At 47.2% G+C, this 21,589-nt stretch overlaps 1 protein-coding gene across 1 annotated transcript in view; it reads right to left on the reverse strand.

Moving 5' to 3' along the window:
- PUDP (pseudouridine 5'-phosphatase) overlaps nt 1-21,589 on the reverse strand; it is a 361,799-nt gene that overhangs the window by 79,439 nt on the left and 260,771 nt on the right. Inside the window, exon 5 of the transcript XR_009006644.1 lies at nt 7,055-7,161. The gene's annotated coding sequence lies outside the window, so the exon portion shown is untranslated. The remainder of the gene's footprint in view (nt 1-7,054; nt 7,162-21,589) is intronic.

Consider the following 21,589-nt stretch of genomic DNA (forward strand, 5'->3'; position numbering starts at 1 on the left):
GGGTGGGGGGAGAGGACTGAAAAAAAAAAAAATGAAGCCAATTTCCAGCAGAGCGGACAAAGGCAGGGTTAAATGGAAACGGTGGTGTCTGTTTCCAAGCGGGGAGAGCGTGCCGGCTGCAGCCGTGATCTCACGTTAGTTACTGGGTGCTGGCCGCAGCCTGAGAAAGCCGCATCTGTTGCGCAGACGCCGGGGGTCGTCCGCGCCGATGGAGGGTGTAGGAGCGCCGGGCACAAAATGGATTAGGTCTTGGAATGCCACGCTGGAAAACCCACTGGAACCAGGGCGCGGCACGCCGGCTCCGGCAGGATGCAGACACGCCAGGCGCCCGCAGAGCGTGCTTGGGGCCGCCGCTCATGACCCGCAGGTTTCAGGCACAGCGCCGGGAAGGGACAGAGCAGGGCCAGGGGAGCGCGGCCGCCCAACAGCAGGGCCATTTCGGACGCCCGCCGCGGTTCGCAGCCCCCTCTGCCAGCCCACCTGCCATGCTCTGCAGCCGCCTTTCTGCGGGGCTCGGGCACTGATTGTTCACCCTCCTTGTGAACGCTGGGAATGCCAGCCATTCCGAGCACGCTACACGGGCGACCTGTGCTCTTCGCGGGCGGAAAAGCAGAGCTTCACTGTGCTCGGAGAGCAAGGGCACAGGCGCACTCGGGTGAAGGCAAAGGGCTCTCGGGACGTTCCCGCCCCGCCCTAGGGGTCGGCCTGGCAAAGACTCAAGGGGCCCCAGGGCAGAGAGTGCACTGCGGAGAACGGGGTGCAGGAGGCGCCAGGGGCTGGGAAGGGCTACTGGGGTCCTACACACGGTGATGGCGGGGAGTGGGGGCGCAGGTCTGCATCACATCTCGCAGCCCCCGGCGTCTGCCGGGCAGGTGGCCTCCAGCACCCTCCACTGCGGCTCACTCGCGTCCCCATTCTCACACTGCCCACCAGCACATCGGCTCAGATCCCAAGCACTTCAGCTGCCCCTGGACCAGTCTGGGCGCCACGTGGATGACATTCGCTTCCCCACCCAAGGCAAGGAAGGCGTCATCGCAGTGCTGCCCTGACATTAAGGGAAAGAAAACTCACCACCCTAATATTCTGCGGTACGTTCTCATATTTGTGGGACTCACTGGATTAATGGTGACAAATGAATCCAACCAAGTGTCTCACCTTAGAAGGATGGGCTAGATGGCTAAATGTGTGGGTGCACACACACACACACACACACACACACACACACACAGAGCACCAAGAACAACAGCAACAACGAAAATCCAACCAGGAGAGAGGGAACACTTAAAACATCATCCATTGGGAGGAAATATCCATTCATCAAGCTTCAAACACACAAATCCCACTAGCAGGGAAGGAAGCATTATCACAGGACCTACTCGGGAAAGAGCACTCATTCATCAAACTTTCACGGGCCCGGCGTGGCAACAGGTCCAGATGATACCCATTTGGCTTTGAGACACGCATCTCTACCCAAGAGGCTGATCGCAGGGCCCTGTTTTCTGATCATTCTGACGTGACTTGGTGCCGTGTGGTGGTTTCCTGGGGTGACCCCGAATGCAACATTCCCCACACGCTCTTGTTTCCAATTTGGACAGAGGAAGGTATTGACACGTGAGCAAAGAAGGGAAGGTTCCTGCCGTTCCAAGCCCTCCCGAGGTTAAAAGTTAGGTGACTGAGCTGCCTGCCCGATTCCTGATGAGACCTTTGCATTTGTTGCAGGAATAGAAACTACATGTCTTCAGCTCCCCAGATGTCTTTCTCCAGGGTGTGAGTTTCGTAATCCTCTCTATCTCCTTTGCCTCCATTATAGAGTCCCAGGGGAGTTAATTCCTCTAGGGAACTGGTTCTCCAGTGGGGGGTATTTAGTAAGTCTGGGGGGATTTTTGGTTTTCACCATGGCTGGAGGTTGGGGGATTGCTACTGGCACCTAGCGCAGAGGCCAGGGCTGCTGCTAAACATCTTACAGTGTGCAAAGGACAGCACGTCCGCAACAAAGAATCACCTGGCCCCAAACGTTACCATGTCAAATTCTATTCTACGGTGGTTACAGATGGATACCAGGACAGGTTGAGTGCTACCTGAAATAAAAGTACCTGGACCTGACAAACCACTAAGCAGCATGTGGGATCTCAGTTCCCCGACTAGGGATCAAACCTGTGCCCCCTGCAGTGGAAGCACAGAGCCCTAACCACTGGGCGGCCAGGGAAGTCCCAGGAAAGTCCTTTCTGCAAGTGGCTTATTTGTTCTTACGTGCCGTACAAGCTTTGTGGAGCCCATAGAACCACACCAGGTCTGCACCACCTAAGACAAAACTTGGGCTCTACAGAGTGTTACAAATGTGCACGTAAGTCCTGGGAACACAGGTGTATTAGATGTTGCCAGGTCCATGCCAGGCAGGGAATTTCCGGTGCCCGACCCCTTCCCCCTTTTCCTCTGTGCAACCCTGCCTGGAATACTGCAACTCCATCCTTGGGCACCAGGCACACTTTTAAACACATGATAGATTTCTGAGCATATGTGGTAATGGTCTCTGCCCTAGGACTGGCCTTTCCCTGGTGTCCCATCTTCTAAAACACAAGAGCCGGTCTAGGAGCCCATGAACAGCAGCCTGGTCATCTTTAAAAGTATCATTGGAAAGAACCATAATTAATAAATGTTCTCGGTATTATTGTAACTGAGCAGGACCCTATGGGGCCTTCCCGAGACAGACTTCCACCCCACATGTCGTCCACCTGCCTCTTGTCTACAGAAAAACTCTCGTCAAACAATAAATTTAATCAGAGAAGCGAGAAAATGCAGAAGCAAAGGAAAACAGTCAAAGAGGGCAAAATAATAATAGTTTAGTCATTAAACAAAGTCAAAGACCCTTAGTTCCTCCTCAAGGGCTGTAGATCATATTCTGAGCCACGTCCTGTGAGCTGTTTTGTAGATACTGAAAGCCCACCAGGTGGAAGAAGTTAGCTACATGATGACCAGACCATAGCCATGCCACAACTCTGAGAACTGGCGTCAAGGAAATGGGAACAAACTGATCCTGGAGCTGAAGACTAACTGTACGTAAAACAATCAAGATGGGCTTCCCTGGTGGCGCAGTGGTTGAGAATCTGCCTGCCAATGCAGGGGACACGGGTTCGAGCCCTGGTCTGGGAAGATCCCACATGCCGCGGAGCAACTGGGCCCGTGAGCCACAATTACTGAGCCTGCGCGTCTGGAGCCTGTGCTCCGCAACAAGAGAGGCCGTGATAGTGAGAGTCCCGCGCACCGCGATGAAGAGTGGCCCCCGCTTGCCGCAACTAGAGAAAGCCCTCGCACAGAAACGAAGACCCAACACAGCCATAAATAAATAAAAATAAATAAATTAAAAGAACAAAACAAAACACAGAGGCCCCCCATCACTGCTCATGAAACCATTGTTTAAAAAAAACAAACAAAAAAACAAACAAACAAACAAACAAAAAAAACAATCAAGATGACGCTGGTCAGACCACCGCAGGACCAATTTCAAGATGACGGTCAGAGCTGACCGTACCGCTTCTGCATGGGGTCCCCTGCCTCCCCCTGAAACTCCCCTTTAAAAGCTCTTGCCCACTGATCAGCAGGGGGGAGTTGGCTTTTGGACATGAGTCTGTCTTCTCCCCACGTTGCCGGTCTCCAGAATAAAGCCAACTTTCCTTTCCCGCCAACACTTTTCTCTCGAGTACGGGCTTTGGAGCAGCAGCAAGCAGCCAGACCTGAGTTTAGTCATATTTTATGGAATGAGGTTATCCAGCATTTTCAAAATACGAGATTCGGTTGGTTCACCAGGAAATGTAAGTTTACCTTATCAGAATTAGATGATTTCTCATGATGTCTCCCCTGCTATAAAGCATATGTGCATCTCTTCCAAAAAGAGCCGACCCGGGCCCCAGAGAGATCACCAGCCCATCCCCACACTTAGCAGGTCAGGAGAAGAGGAATTCAGTGAGTTCTGGATTCCCCAGGCCCCGGAATTAGTGCAGGCTTCCGAACCACCAGGCAGTCATTTGGCAATGGAGGTGGGTGGTGATATTTTCCATTAGTGAACACTTAAGCCATGAATGGGTTTCTTATTTATGGAACATTAGAGATAACTGCAGTTTTCCATTTAGGATTCAGGAGTGGATTGTGTCTATTTTTAGGCAATTTAGGTGCCCTCAGGCAGAGGTTTTGCAAATGCATTCACATAATCACCTTCGAGCAACTAGATCCTGTGTACTTAGGGCCCTTCCAATCATGGCTTTCTATATACTTCTTATCTTCAGGCGAGGCGTACATATGTCATTTGTGTATTAGGCTGCTTCTCCCCAAGGTTGCAAGTATTGGATTATACAAACAGACATCGGTCCCCAAAGGCAGGGCTGACATCCTGGAATTAGATTCTGTTCCTGGGCCACTTCAGGAAAACCATGTACTAGACCTGAGAGGATGGAGACTCTAAGGAAAGGGGACCACTTCCACACCATCAGTACCATTAGCAGTCTGATCCCAAAGGGGAAGGAATCACCTGTTCTCTTTAGTTGTCCTACAAATTCTGCCTGTTCCATCTTTAGTTGGAGTCTGACTTCAGGAAGTTATTTCCTTATCAACAATAATACAGACTTGCCTCCTGGTGGGCTGTCAAAGTCCTACTTGATGTATTTTCTGTCCCCACGCTGTCCCAGTTACCCTGACTTCTGGGAACAACGTTTATGTCAGGTCAGTGCTTCATGTCTGCAAAGCGCAGAGAGAGTGAAAATGAGCTGAGCATGCCACCTGGGTGCACATGCCTCTCGTGTCTGACCATACCAGGAGTATCAGAGAACATCTTTGCAAGCCCACACCTTGTAGAGATGCAAGGATGGGTGAGATGCACAGACACAGAGTCAGGGAAAGAATTAAAGGCAAGACTCAGAGGCACAACTGTAACCCAGGGCAATGGTTTCGCCGAGTCTTCCGCGGACACTCACCAGGGCCCCAGGTCTCTTAAATGTCATTGTTGGTGGCAATCATGTAAAATGGTGGCAATCATGTAAAATATAATGCACGACATTATATTTTACATAATTGCCACCAACTACGACATTTAAGCCCCCTCTCAGAGACGCATGCCATGGCGACGACCGTCCCTTCTTCCACCAATGTGCACGTTTTATCAGAGAGTACTTCATTACTTCTGGTTTGATCTGAGTCAACTGGTGATAACTCAGAAGGGTTTTTCCTCTTACAGTCACTATTACCTAATTTTAGAGGCAGTCTTTTCCCCACAGGTACCTGCTTAAATTAGTAAATCAAACAATGCTGCGTTACCTGTGGTTTTGTTTTGCTTTTAAGATTCCTCCATTCTGCAAATGCTTTACGTATGGGTAAGAAAATGCATTAGCTAATTTCCTTCCTACCCAGAGATGTGTTTCCAAGGGATTTTCCATTTCGATATTTGAACCTTCCTCTTCAAATCATATTTTCTTTTCTAATGTTTTTCATTTTCATTGAAATCGACATGTCTTGCACCTTCTTTGCATTATCGCCCAGGATGGTGTTCCCATCTTACACACAGCTCGCAGGTCGGATACGTCTTCCCATGGAACCGTAATCATTAGGTAACTTGACTGTCAAAAAAATTTCACTTTCATTCCTTAATGTTGCCAACCTGAGTTTTAAGTTAGCTTTCCCTCAATTTATTAACTTGGAACAAGAAATGATCAATATGTCAAACATTTGCATCTCCATATGGTTCCATCACTCCTTCCTCTTCCCGCCCCTACCAGCAAAGAAAAAATCCCAGCAACTTTGTAAGGAAGATGTTTTCTAGGTAGCGACAAAACGGCAGCAGCGTCTATGATAAACAGATGTGGGTCTACGGCCAGGCGTCCGTATGGCTCTGCTTTCTTACCCACCCACCGTACACGTCTCTCTTTCAAGTTAATGGGACTCTTTCTCTTCTACTCCCATCACACGGAACCGGACATGCCTGGTTCACTTTCCTCTGGGGATGTCCAGGTTCTTTCTCTAGAAATCTCATCCCTCCTTTAAGGTCTCAACTAGATCCAACCACCTCCATGAATACGCAGTGCCCTGCCCCCTCCTTTTCTAAAACCCTGTAACATTTATGGCGCAGGCGACTCGTTGAGTCAACTCAAGGCCGTTTCACATTTCATTGCCTTCTTCAATAGCTATTTATTAATCATCTACTATGTGCCCAACAAAACGCTTGGCCCCTGGGACATGACAGTAGAAGAGACATGCTCAGGGCCTCGGTCTTGGAGTTTAAGAAACTTGATGCAGAAACAGACATTCAGCGGAGAAACAGACAAGGCACTTATTATTAATAGCATGATTCCCACGTCAAGAATAGTACATCTGTACAAGACACACTGTAAGAAGCTGCATGGCTTCCCTGAGTGAAATTCCCAGCAGATGTTCGAAAGAAAGAAAAGAGAAAGAAAGAAGGGAAGAACTAAATGAAAGAAACAAAAGGAAAGAAAAGAATAAGACACGACCCGGGTGAATACTTCCTGTTACTGTGTACAGACTCTGATTCCTTTTGTCTGAAACAGCACCCACCTTCCTGGGGAGTCCTGCTGTCAGAAGACTTAGCTCTGATTTTAAATATTTCAAACATTCTTTGCCACTTCGAGTGCCTGCACCTATATAGCCTTCCGAGCAGGACAGGAGTGTGCACTCTTCTGGACGCCAGGTTAAAGCATCCAATCCACTAAACGCTGGGCGTCCCTCACCTGCCCACCTGTGCGCCTTTACTGCTGCTTTTCTCTGGAGCCTGCATTCAATCACATCCATCTTATTGCTGGGACTTGTTCTCAGCATCTTAGAAAACATTCTACCACCACCTCCTACATCTTGTTAAGTCAACAGAAACCTGTTATATTCCTTTTAAAACCCATGTTTTTCTCAACTTCCTCCTCTGTCCTGTGATGGGGGGCACTTCCAACAGACTCTCTATTTCCATCCCATCCCATCTCTCTCTCTCTCGTGGATTCACACTGCAAGATGACAACAATGGTCCATCACCATGTCACTGGTCAATTTTTGTTCAGTTTACCTGGTTTATGTGACTTCCTCTCAGGAGACAGAGCTCAGAAATGATTTGGTGGCTGCTCGAATATCCATGCATGAATCCACCAACATGTCGTCAGAATCTTGAATAGCCTAAAACGAAATGCAACATGAATTATGACAAGAGAACGTGCAACTCCTTGCTCTGGCCTCAAATGAACATGTAGCCTTTCGACCTTGGGCTGGTGTCTAGATATAAATTGAAGCATCTCCGTGTCTCATACTGGTAGCTGTGAGCGTCGGCACAGATCACCTAGCAAAATGCATTGCAGGGCAAACTCTTTATTTAGGTAGAGAGCTGGGGAAGAAACAAAGTATGTCTCATGGTTGGAGAGAATGTCTCCATTTCATGATCTGTTATTGTCATATTCGGTTTTGCTTTTTGTGCTGTGGAATATTATTATTTTCTAACATGCTGTGGAATTAGCGCTGAATCCAATCCAAATGATGCAGTTGAAGGGGAGCAGAACATGCCACCCCAAGATGTGACTGTAGGTGTTCAGGACGTGTCACCCGAAGATGTGAGTGTAGGGGTTCAGGACATGTCACCCCAAGATGTGAGTGTAGGGGTTCAGGTGTGGTGCCCCCAAATGTATCTGTAGGGGGTCAGGACGTGTCACCCCAAGATGTGAGTATAGGGGTTCAGGATGTGCTGCCCGCAAATGTACCAGCAGGGGTTCAGGACGTGACATCCCAAAATACGCCACTTTGGTATATTGATGATTTTGAGCTGTAGGCACTTGGAAAACAGCAAATGCAGGGAGAGGCTTTCTCTAAACCCCCCTTTATCTCCTAAAGACAGATCCTCCCAAAGGAACCCAGATGTCATCAGTCCCCTCATGGGAGTGTCATCAACCTGGCAGCCTTGACTCCCATCACGGGACAGGAGTCTAGAGACGTAGTCACGTACGTCTGCAGCATAGAGAGGAGAGAGGCAGACACTGAGGTGTGGTCCACACCACACCCAGACACACAAACAGTCCCCCCTCCCATCCATCCTTCTAAGGCCCCATCACCTCTCCTAAAACCCATTTACTCTCCCCAAAGAGGCTCATGTCCCACCTCGCCTTCCCCAAAAGCTGCCTGGGGGAGCTGCCCATTTGCCCCTGGGTATCCCCCATGTGGACATGAGCTAGGCAGGTGTGTTTCTCTCTCATTAAGCTGTCTTTTATTACAGGGGTCTCAGAAGAGAACTCAGAAGGGTGGAGGGAAAATTATTTTTCCTCTGCTACACAATCCTTCATGTAACTGTAGGTAATTATTTTTCCCTGAAACTCTTTTACACAATTTTCTCATGTTTATAGCATGATAACCTGAGAGCAAGACTTGGAACATTATTTCTTACTTGCCGAGAACGGAACAGTATGGTCATTAATGACGTTCTTCTCACGACATTTTCTTTGATACTTGAACGTATTATATACTTATTGGTCAACTGTTTGCTTTCATTTTAATCATTGGACTCAAGCAGATTTTCTGTAGTTATTGGCAAAAGCTTGCGAAAAGTTACATTTATAAATCTTGAAGCAGACTAATGTTTTCTACACTTTGGCCACTATGATTTTGTTCCTAAAGCTTGTGCTTATGAGAGAAAAAAAACAAAACAAAACAAAACTAGTTTATATGTAGCCTCAAATTTTTACTTATCCTACTTCATAGGAAAAGAATTAAACCTTCATTCCACAAATACTCAGTGAGCACCAACTCCGTGTTCTAAGCGCTGGGGAGAGGGCAGGACAGATAAAGTTGCTCTTATGAAGCCTAATCACTATAGGAGGAGCAAACAACGAACAAACAAATAGATACATGAACAAAATAATTTATATTGCATGCTGTTTAGTGTGAGAGGGAGTGTACAGCATAGAAATGGAGAGAGTCACACGGGTGAGGAGACTGAGAATGGTGCTAAGCTGGAAGAGAGAGAAACACTCTGGACAAGTGGTCAGGGCAGGTTTCCCTGGAGAGAGGACACCTAAACTCTCGTCATGAGGAGAGGCACCGGGTGGAAGCAGAGCCTGGGGAAGGCGGTCTTGTCTGTCAACAGAAAAGAAGCAAGGATGGTAAGGTCGGAGGCTACTGAGCAAGGGAGGTAGAAAGGCAGCCGGCTCAAGAGGTTGGCAGGGTAGGGGGGGCCACTTGGAGCCCTGGGGTCTTGGGAACGAGCTTGCATCGTGTACGGGGTGGAAAGAGAGGCTACTGGAGGGTTCGCCCACATCACTCAGTCTGCAGTGCGAGCACACTGTGGCAGGGAAGGCACAGCTGGAAGCGAGACACAGATAAGCCCAGCAAGGCTGAGCAATCAAGGATGTAGCTGTATATCCACGTCACCCTACCCGTCCTTCTCGTCCGCATCGCTGCTGTGTACCCACGTCATCCTACCCATTCTTCTCGTCCGCATCGCTGCTGTGTATCCACGTCATCCTACCCGTCCTTCTCGTCCGCATCGCTGCTGTATATCCACATCATCCTACCCGTTCTTCTCGTCCGCATCACTGCTGTGGAGGACTAGCCCCTAGAGAAAAGGCCGCTGGCTGCCTAGATGCCCACTTGGACTGTGGCCAGGCTGGACAGTAGAGATTGTTATGAGTAACAGCAGACAAATTAATAGAGAGTGATGGAGTTGGGAAGCCTTAAACCCCAGAAACACCAGTACTGGTTAGAAAGAAAGTGAAACTGGCCGGACCTTAAAAATACTGTTGGATGCCACGTGACCCCAGTGTGCATATACCTTCTCTCCTTCCCCTGACCTGCTTCTAGCTACTGCACTCCCTGCTACCATCCCTACCCTCCACTGCCTCACCAGCAACTTGGGGGCTTGACCAGCATCGAATGAAAAACGTATGAAGTATGAGGTTATGAGTCCCAGCAGGGAAGAACCTAGCTGCTAGAGGACATGTTTCTTCCTCTGTAGAAGCTGGCTTAAAGAGCATATTTATATTCATATAGGACTGACATCATTTTACTTCTCCCTGTTCTTCAGCTGGAGTCCTTTGTTAAGAACGGTGAAGGATCTGAGACGTCAGTGTGGTCCCATTCCAACGAGCCAGCCCACCAGAGCTTCACAGATGAGGGCAGAAGACAAGGGGCTCCTGGGGCAGAGGCAAAAGACGGTCTGTTCTCACAGTGACAGCAGGAAGCAGAGCAGCGGCGTTTGTGCGGGTCCCCACAGGAAACATGAAGAGGGCTGGGTGATGCCTGCACACACAGTGGACTGTGTGATGGGAGAGGGACCCTGTGCTTAGGGAACGTGATAATAGGCTGTAGGGAATGTGATAATAGGCTGTAGGGAACGCGATAATAGGCCAGAACACTGATAATAGGCCGTACACCTGTCTGATTGTAACAATAGAGGAAGACATTGTCTTCATTAAATGGGGAGTGTAATAAGCAATAAATAAAGCAAGCCTGCCATTTGCTTTAGAGGAAGACCCTGTCTACCGTCCAAAGCTGTTAGCTATACAAACATCTGAGCAGGACCCTGTGGGGCTCTTGGACACAAAAGCCTTTTCCTGTCCCCTATTTCTTATTTGCAGGATAAAGGTTTCAGCCTCCTAGATCTCCCGGAGTTCCAAAGGGCAGATTCAAAGAGTTACTAATCAGGGAAGGGAGGGGCTGCAGAAACAAGAGAGGAGCAATCAAGACACAATAGCGCAGCCTTGGGGCAGGGTGCTGGTTCCTTCTCAAGGAATATACATAACAATATCTTTGAGTTCTTCTGCAGGAACTAAAGCTCCCACCCAGGTGGAGGATGGCAACTTTAGGCTGAGAACAAGATTCCTGGAACACTGCCATCTTACCTCACCACCAATCAGAAGAAGGTCACGTGCCCTGCAGCCCTCACCCCAAATTTTGCAGATAAAAACTTTTCCCCCAAAACCATCAGGGAGTTGGGGGTTTTGAGCACGAGCTACCCGTTCTCCTTGCTTGGCCCTGCAATAAACCTTTCTCTGCTCCAAACTGCAACATTTCGGTTTGCTTGGCCTCACTGTGCATGTGGTACACAAACTTGTGTTTGGTAATGCATCCTTGAAAAGATAGCCCAGAATAAAGGCCGTCACTACCTCTGCTTGCAATTGATGCAGAAATGCAAGAGATCCCAGATGAATTGTCTCCCCACACCTTTTTAATGTGACTTCTTGAATAAGAAAATTATTTAAAGGTATAATAGAGCCAAGAATACATCAAAAACTGAGACATAATGACTCTCAGTCCCCATGAAAAATGGGGTGAGAAACTCCCCATGGGTCGGTCTCCTTCCTCAACATGAGAGCTTTACTATTCCCAACAGCAGGTTTCACTGCTGCTTTAGAGCTTTCCAGTACAGTCCTAAAAGAAAATTGATGTTCAGACAACTTAGCGGCTTTCAACGGTGAGTCATCTTGACCATCTGAATTGTGAAGTTAATTGCTACTATAACCTCTCTGAAAAGAAGTGAAGCTCAGTGATTCAACATCATTAGCAATCCCAAGTCAATGTCTTATTCATTGCGTGAGTGCCAGCTTTGTAGACCATAAGAAGCCCTGAATGGAAGGCTATTATTGCCTATCAACTGTGACACTTTTTATATCATTAGAGATGCCTAAGGGATGGAAATTGATGATAGTTTGCTTTAATTAGGTTCACAGAGCGTGTGTGTGTGTGTGTGTGTGTGTGTGCGCGCATGCACGTATGTGTGTTGATGAGCAGTAATTTTCAGCGAGTCCCTTTGTTATGACTGATATTTTGGACTAAAGTTATTACTTAAGAGCGATCAAGTTATGGATGGAGAAGAACGAATAAAAAGAAAGATCCAAAGTTTCCTGGACAATATGGTAAAACACCCTAAAGTGCTTCCTCCACCAAATTGTTTTTAAGTTTTCTAACCAGTTAGTTTCCACCGATCTATTAGCTCAACTCTCCTACTTTGGGCATACAGAATTGAGTAAAGAATTCACTTTAAAACATGTTATATTTTGTAGTTTACATCTGGCAGAATCACTGGCGCACCCAAGTCTTTCTAGATTCTGTACTGATATGTGTATGTTTGTAATCAAAGGCCAAATAAGAGAGAGAGAGAGAGAGAAATTAAAGAGGACAGGAAGCCATATCACTCAATCATTCCAAAGTTATTCACCTCACCTGAGCTTGCTGGAACAAAGCAGAGATCTTATAAATGGGTGAGATGTGTCTAGTGCAAAGGACGTATTCCTCCAGATTGTTGCAAATGTTTACCGTGTAGCTCTATCGGGTACATAGCAGATTGTATAATCTCTGGTGCCTTTGAGAGATACAATTTGAACTCTGTTGGTTTAGGGAAATAATTTTCAACCTAAATGAGGAATTAACTATGGAGGAGGAAAAAAATTAAATTGTTGAAATGTTAAAAGAATTATGCTAAAAATTAAGGAAAAAGAACTTGATAAATTAAGAGACTGCAGTTAGAGTCACCCTAAAGGTTATCTGAGTGACCAACTTCTTAATGGTGGTCATCATACACACTAAATTGCACATATTGGTGATGAGACCGAATTATAAAAGGAATTCACTAGACTGTATGCAATTGAAAATTTGATTAAAACTCATCTGTCTTTGGCTCCAGAGAGAGAACTCAAAGTGTCAGTTCTTCAAGCGGCTGTTAGCTGCTCTACACAGCCCCCAACGATCTCTGCCCCTGCTTTTCACACCCTCATATACATCTTCCCTGCACTGTTTCACAGTGGGCTTGTTTGACCCATAGGACACTACTGTTTATACGGCGATGGTGCCTGATTCCCGAGGTCATAAAGTGCATTATGGCTTCTGTCTTGCTCTCTGTCTTGGTTCACTCCTGCTGAAGAAAGCCAGCAGCTGCCATGTAAGGACACTCAGGCAGCCCCTTGGGGAAGGCAGCATGTCAAGGATCTGAAACCTTCTCCTAGCAGACAGTGAGGAACTGTGACCTCCAGCCAACAGCCATGCAAATCAGTGTATTCCCAGCTGACATCATCGGATACCCTGATGCAGAAATACCCAGCTCAGCCACTCCAAGGCTACCAAGCCACAGAGACTGTGAGAAAATGAACATGTGTTACTGTAAGCCACTCCACTGTGTGTTGCTTTGTTACACCGCGGCAGATAACTAAGTGATATCATCACCAACACCATCCTCTACGTTAGGAACAAGATAAAAATATTGGGACTGAAACCAAGCAGGACCCTTTGGGGCCTTCTTGGGGACAGACAACCCCTTGTGTCTCCCAACCCTTGTTTGTAGAAAAGCTTTAGCCTCTGAGGGCTTCTCTGAGTTCCAAAGAGCAAATTTAATCAGAGAAGTGAGAAAATGAAGAAGCAAAGGAAAACAGTCAAGCTAGAGAAAATAATAATAGTTTAGCCACTAAACAAAGTCAAGGACCTTTAGTTCTTGCTCAGGGTTACAGATGATATTCCGAGCTACGTCCTTTGAGCTGTTTTGCAGATACTGAAACGCCCACCAGGTGGAAGAAGTTAACTGCGTGCTGCCCACCAGGACACAGACCCCAGACCAGCTGGAACCAGAAGGTTGATGATGCCGACTCCCGATGACCTCACCACCAACCAATCAGAAGAGTGTCCACCAGCTGATCACACGGCCCGCAACCCCCCTCCGTCACCCTGCCTTTAAAAACCTTTCCCTGAAAGCCATCAGGAGAGTCTGGGCCTTCTAAACACCAGCTACCTGACTCCTTGGTCGGTGCCTGCAAGAAACACTGCACTTGCCTTCACCACGACCTGGTGCCCGGAGATTGGCTTCACTGCATGCGGGCGAGCGGACGCAAGTCTGGTTCAGTAACAAGACTAACACTGCACTTGCCTTCACCACGACCTGGTGCCCGGAGATTGGCTTCACTGCACGCGGGCGAGCGGACGCAAGTCTGGTTCAGTAACAAGACTAACACTGCACTTGCCTTCACCACGACCTGGTGTCCGGAGATTGGCTTCACTGCACGCGGGCGAGCGGACGCAAGTCTGGTTCAGTAACAAGACTAACACTGCACTTGCCTTCACCACGACCTGGTGTCCGGAGATTGGCTTCACTGCACGCGGGCGAGCGGACGCAAGTCTGGTTCAGTAACAAGACTAACACTGCACTTGCCTTCACCACGACCTGGTGCCCGGAGATTGGCTTCACTGCACACGGGCGAGTGGACGCACGTCTGGTTCAGTAACAAGACTAACACTGCACTTGCCTTCACCACGACCTGGTGTCCGGAGATTGGCTTCACTGCACGCGGGCGAGCGGACGCAAGTCTGGTTCAGTAACAAGACTAACACTGCACTTGCCTTCACCATGACCTGGTGTCTGGAGATTGGCTTCACTGCACGCGGGCGAGCGGACGCAAGTCTGGTTCAGTAACAAGACTAACACTGCACTTGCCTTCACCACGACCTGGTGCCCGGAGATTGGCTTCACTGCACGCGGGCGAGCGGACGCAAGTCTGGTTCAGTAACAAGACTAACACTGCACTTGCCTTCACCACGACCTGGTGTCCGGAGATTGGCTTCACTGCACGCGGGCGAGCGGACGCAAGTCTGGTTCAGTAACAAGACTAACACTGCACTTGCCTTCACCACGACCTGGTGTCCGGAGATTGGCTTCACTGCATGCGGGCGAGCGGACGCAAGTCTGGTTCAGTAACAAGACTATGGCTTAGATGAGAAGTATTCAGTACTTCACACATTAGTTGACGTTGGCGTTCAGTGAAACTGGTGTCAATGACATTGATGGTGAGACTACTGTACTCGTCCTGTGTGCACAACTCATCAGTTGGTGTAACCCCACTCTGGCAGATATTATAGCCGATGTATTACAATGCAGAATCTTTCAAAATGGGAGTATCAGTGGATATTTTATTTTTTCATTCTTCTCACATGTCCACATTCACACTTGAGAAAAAGATAAAGTAATCAAATTTTGTCTGAACTAGACAAGCTGATTCTAAGATTCACAGGAGGGGGGAAAAACATGCAAAAAAGCCAGTAAGATTCAGGAGAAGAAAGTTAATTAAGGGGGAAAATGATGCCTCACAGATATGAAATCATATTTTAAAGCAATAGTTATTAAACAGTTTGTTTCTGGCTCATGGGATATGACAAGAATATTTATTGCATGATTATTCATAGCAATACAAGTTTGGAAGTAATTTAAATGTCCACCAATAGAATAATGGTGAAGAAAATTACGGTATACCCATTTAATAAAATGCCATGCAAGCATTTAAAAAATAAAGCATGCCAGTATGATTATGGAGCAATCTCCAAGTGATCAGTTTATGTGGCTAAAATAAGATGTAAAACAGACGACCCAGAGACGTGCTATGTGGTTAACTGTAAAACTTTACTCTTGTTCCTATCAAAACAGATTTTCAGTTCACAATGATGATTCTTTACTATGACATTTCATTCTTATTTACCTAAAGGACTTAGAGAAAGTGTAGACTCATGAGGTGATAGTTTTAGTGGTTTGAATAGACCTAAGTCTTTTAGAAAAAATTCATAACACACTTGGCTAAACGTGCAAAATAAATAAGGTATTTTAAGGTCAATGACCTCTTGATATTCAAGACACCGTTGAAGATTTTTTAAGGTCTTTATTTCTTTATGTTCAAACACATTACTAAACCAAAAGATGAATAGTATATTCCGCTATCAAACAAGCCTTGGAATAAACAGGGTAAGACTCTGCATATTTCATTTCTAAAAATGTCTTGGGAAGAGAGAAATAGAAATTGAACATATGTTGATTTTTCAAAAAAAGGCTATTTTTATTCCATCAAAGATTTTTAAGAATTGGGCTTTAAAACTAAGATCCACAAATTATTTATAGTCCGTTCATTAATATGATTTTAGGAATAATTATTTCTTAATTAGTTTCTCAAGAAAGATGAAATGGATACCTATTTGAAGAGTGCTATACAGAAGACTAGGGTTTGTTTTTTTGTTTTTTTGTTTTTTGGTAAAGTCTCTGAAATCCTAACAGAGGAGAGCTACTTAATTAAAAAGTTGCTTCACTGAAAAACTGGAATTCAGTAGGAAATAGTATATTCTATACATATTGCGGATGCAAAAACACGTCTGGCATCTGAAACAGCCAGACAGTTGATTAAACTCTCTTCTTTCTGATTCTAGTCTAAGTCAAAACTTCGAAACAATCCTCCCCGCTCTGCCTCTCAAAGGGTTAAATGACAAACTTCCATTTATTAGATTTCCTGATGCTAGCAAATCATGGTAAATCTGTGTTCCCTACTATCTTTATCTAACGGGAGAAAAGTCTTAATCCTCATTAGAGGAAAAATAAAAGAAAATAGTCACCATAACCAACAGTCCCTAACATTAGCTCTTTCAGGTAACATTTAGTTAATATATGTAAAAATTGGCTCTGAGCCATAATTAGAAACACAAAGTATTTGTTTGTCGGCCTCTCCCCTGCAAACTTTAAAAAGTTTCCTTCTTTGCCCCTCTGAAATGTTTCCGCTCTCAATGGGAGTGCTGTTTCCTACCACTTAAACTTGATTTTCCACTGTTAGGTGAAGGATGCTCAGACAGCATCACATTAATTTCGGTGGCACTAAGTTCTATCTAATTCAGCAAGCAGGCCTCTGTTAATGAGGCCTCACATGACAGTGATCGCAAGCCCGCCTCCAAGTGTGGTTGATCGATGCTCATCCCTCAGGCTGCTCTGGTGGTCAATTACGCGGGCCTCTGAGCAAGGACCAGGGTCCCTTTCTCATTAACAACCCAGACCTGCCTAAAGTCACAAGGCGCGCTTGCCTTGGCATCTCTCCCTCTGTGCCCCGTGCGTCTTTGCCAGGGACCCCCATGGGGGGTGGCAGGGGAAGCAAGCTCCCTGCAGCCACTTCCACATGGCCCCTGCCTTCCGGCTGGGAGCTGATGGATGGGGAGGTCGAGCTGCAGAGAGAGCCAGCACGGACCTGCTGTTTGACCCCAGGACACAAGCCTTGTCTGATGAGGCCCCAGGGGAATGAGAACAAGGAGCTGAATTTAACATAACCCCGCCCTGCACTTGCTGAGAAAGGAAAGAACATGAAATGCCCACACAGTGTCCTTTCCTTCCGTTCTCCGCAAAGAGCCCTACACACACACACTGCCTTTGGGCCCAGATACCACCTAGGCCAAGGGGTTAAAAAGTCAGCCCTCTGTTACACGGTCGAAACTGGTGTCTCCCAGAAGACTGTCGCGATGTCCCAGCCCACACTTCTCTATGGGAACCAATGCAAAGAAACGTGGTCATAAACCAAAGGAGATATGTTGTTGCCCCCATAGATACAGAACTAATTACTGCTGGTCAGGACGAGGAGGAGTCTTAGGAAGGATGGGGTCGGGGCAGGGGGGGAGGGGGGGGAAGAAGGAAAAAAAGGACATGCTGACGGGTGGGAAGTGTCATTGTTTATTTAAATTGTTTATTGATTTTGCCAAAAAAGAAAAGAGATGCGGCAGCCCGTCCAGTGCCTCGTGCATTATGACAGGCGACTTTCTCCATGAGAACTAGTTCATTCTCTTCTGGGCACTGGCATCCTGAATCCCCCCAGAGGGTCTCTTTTTGACAACAGAAGAAACCCTGGTCTGAATCACCTCCTGCTGTAGGTTGGCGTGCACCTCTTCGTAAGTAATTTCAAGTACGCAGAAGCCCTTTTTTTCTGCGGCCACAATTAATTACACCCCGTTAGTAGGTGGTGCTGTGTGTCTCCTGGTGGTGATTTGATTTCAAAGTGAGGGGAAAGCAGCGATCTGGTGGCCACCGAGGAGAGGGTATGGCATAAGAAGGAAAAAGACATGGGAGCAAGTGGAGAGTGTTGGGGGAGTGGTGAAGGCAACACTGGGTAGCACTGATGCACTGCTTCCTTGTCCTCAGACTCTGACGATGAACAGATCAGCAATGAGAGGCTCAAGCAGGACTGTCTGGGGGTGTGTTTGTGTATGTTTACTTCCCTGGTAGTACTGCGCTCAACCATCACAGCCATTGGTCTGTGCTTCACATCTTCCCTTTACTACACAAAAGCCCCCCAGCCCCCACTGTGATCACAGGACGAAGGCCAACGACGGTACACACTGTACAGGCAGGAGGTTGAGCCTCAGACAGTGCGAGTGGAAAGACCACCCTCCTCCAGCCTCTGAGCTGACGTGAGACACTCCAGCCTCACAGCACTTGACTTCCCTCTTGTGCAAAAGGGGCCTCAGAATGCCAGCTGGTGGACGAAGGACTGCTCCCCACTTCACTCGTGGGGAAAGCGAGACTGGAGGAGGGGACGGGCGACGAGACATTTATTATATCCTCTTGCGGGGGGGGGGAATCCTTACAGAAAAGAAGTGGGAAATGGAGGCAAAGACAAAGCAAAGATGAGACGCATCTTTCGGTTTTTAGGCAATAAGGACAGCACACCGCCCACCTCATCATCCCTTCACGTCAGCCAGGGGAAGCGTGGGGAGAAAGGCAGGTGAGGGACCACAGAAGGACAGTGGCGGCCCTCTTTTGAAGACTGCCTTAGGGGAATCCAACCTCACGCCAAATTTCTCTCTTAGCAACAGGCTAATTCCTAAAATTTTGATACAAGATTTACATTTGTCCGAGTTTGACGCATGTCTTCACTGGCCAAGGAGACGGCATGATCCTGGCTGAGGCTGCTGAGGGATTTACGTGTGAGGAGAGAAGAGAGAGAGGCTGGGGCGCCTGAGATCCATAGATGACAGTCTCCACCGATCAATCGGCCAGATAATTGCACAGCCCTTCACACCACCTCGCAGAGCCGTGGCTTCGAGGGAGACAAGATCGACTTTCTTTCTTTTGTGCCATCTTAATGATATCTGCGAGAATTAATTCAGGGGGAACGCGTTCATTATTTCAATATTGTAATTCGTATTTCTTCACTGATTATTTTGATGTTAGGGAATTGTCTGAAACGATGTGATCCCAAAGGCTCCAGAATTAATGACACATAAAGGAGTGTCAAGAAGACTGAGCTGCAGGAAATGTTCACATGCACACACCAGGGACGCAGCACACACGTGTGTATACAGACCACGGCTGGTAATCAGGGCAAATTCAGACAATCTGATGCTTCCTCACAGCATGGGGGCCCTTTTCGCTTTGAGTTTCTCCATCTGACTGAACTTCTGTCCCCGCTGGAAGGCTCCCAGGGAAGGGAGTGCAAATCTGGAATCGGCAGACATGGTTCTGTGCTGTGTTTTTCGCTGAGGTCTTAGAAAAGATATTGAACTTCACAGCGGCTGAATTCTCCCACCTTTCAAGACGGGATCATTGTTTCCGTCTGTCTAACCTCATGGTGTCTGTTAAATGGGGAAAAAACGGTGCCCAGATAAGTCTTTAGTATGTGGGGTAGTCCTGGGCATTGTGGGATGTTTGTTTTATTTTACTTTTCATTCTGTTTTACCTGGGTAAAGATGCAAAGGCATCTTTTTATTTAGTTGATGTATTGTTGCTGTACAATATTACGTAAGTTACAAGTGTACAATATAGTGATTCACAATTTTTAAAGATTATACTCCATTTATAGTTATTATAGAATGTTGGCTACATTCCCCATGTTGTACAATATATCCTTGTAGCTCATTTATTTTATACATAATATCCATAGTTTGTACCTCTTAATCTCCTACCCCTATGTTGCCCCTCCTCCCCTCCCCACTGGTAACGACTACTTTGTTCTCTGTATCTATGAGTCTGCTTCTTTATTATATTCACTAGTTTGTTGTATTTTTTAGATTCCATAAATGCGCCCTGGGGGATAAAACTGTCCCCAGTTGAGAACCACTGATTTAATTCAACCAACGTTTCCTGTGCATTTACCACACGGAACAGACAGAGCCGAAGCAAGCGGATTTTCTTCCTGCCCTCACTGTGCAAGGAGGTGTTGGGGAGACAGAGGCATGACCCTGAATAATCACCAAAGTCTTTGTGGTTCTTTTCTCGAATGTGTGTCTCCCTCCCCAAGCTTCCGGCAACCACACCCTCTTCCCCAAACCGGGGGCATCTAGAGAGTCACCTAGGCAGGAATTTACGGTAGATTTCAGGTCGGGAGGGGAGCAATGAGAGAGAGAACCACGTGCTGGTTGAAGCCCAGGTAGCATGAGTCCTGGATCTATGAGTGTGTGGTCAGGCTGGGGCAATGGACAGGGAGAAGGGAGAGGCCCAAGAATCCAGTGCGGGGCCTTGTTCAGGCTGAAATTCCACTGAGGCATCTAAGTGGATTATGCTAATTAGGCAGGAGAATGTACAGTCTTGGGAGTTCTCCAGGGAGACAGGCTGGGACACACGAATATGGGATTCTGTTGGGAGGCAAAGGGTAGGAGGACGAGCTCCATAAACCAGGAGACACAGAGCCGGGCTCTGAGAACGCCGAGAATTACTGGCCACGTGGATGAGGAAGAGTAGGCAATGAAGCTGAGAAGGAGCCGCTGGAAAGGTGGCCCATGGCAAGTTTCTGTGTTTGTTTTTTTCTTGAACAGCCTAGATCATCTTTGTATAGCTATGCTCAAGTGCTGTTTTCACTCAAGAATCCCTAAAGGACATTGTCATTGTGTGTGTTTGCTTCTGGTTTGCTTTCACGTCTTTTTTTTTTTTTTTTTTTTTTTAATAGCTACTTTATTTATTTATTTATTTTTAGCTGTGTTGGGTCTTCGTTTCGTGCGAGGGCTTTCTCTAGTTGCGGCAAGCGGGGGCCACTCTTCATCGCGGTGCGCGGGCCTCTCACTATCGCGGCCCCTCCCGTTGTGGGGGCACAGGCTCCAGACGCGCAGGCTCAGCAGTTGTGGCTCACGGGCCCAGTTGCTCCGCGGCATGTGGGATCTTCCCAGCCCAGGGCTCGAACCCGCGTCCCCTGCATTAGCAGGCAGATTCTCAACCACTGCGCCACCAGGGAAGCCCTGCTTTCACGTCTTTTGCTGTCCTTCTAATTCCTGAGAGAGGTCATTCCATAAATGGTTAACGGTGGGTGGGCAGAATAACCCTTAGGACCCAGCTCTGTGACCCCTACGTTGGCGCTCTGTGCCTGCCTTCTTAGGTGTGGGGTAATTGCAACATAGTAAGACTATGCATGGATGCCATTGTCTTATTCTTTTCCCTCATAATCAAAGCACCCATCTCAATGACAGGGCTCACTGAATTATCTGTAAGTCAAAATTTAGTTTTCAGTGTCTCACCATCGGTGCTCTGTGTCTGACTTTCTCACTTGCATTTGCAAGAGAAATTGTGTCCCTGCTTCTGTGGATTTTGAAATTGAAAGAAGATTTGGGGCGTAGTGGATTTTTTTTTTTTTTAATGCCGGGATAAAGCATTTTATTCAGGCTACATTGAGAGATTCCTCACCTGGCTATCTGAGAGGTATTTTTTTTGTGGCTGTGTTCCAATAAAACTTTATTTACAAGATGGGAGTAGGGTGGATTTGGCACATGGGTTGTAGTTTGCTGGGCCCTGGTCCAGGTGAGTGGTTGTCAGACATTATCACGCATGGGAGTCATTCGGGGGGACTTGTGGAAACACTCCCTGCTG

Source organism: Balaenoptera acutorostrata, chromosome X (genome assembly GCF_949987535.1).
Source record: "Balaenoptera acutorostrata chromosome X, mBalAcu1.1, whole genome shotgun sequence".
NCBI classification, from domain to species: domain Eukaryota; kingdom Metazoa; phylum Chordata; class Mammalia; order Artiodactyla; family Balaenopteridae; genus Balaenoptera; species Balaenoptera acutorostrata.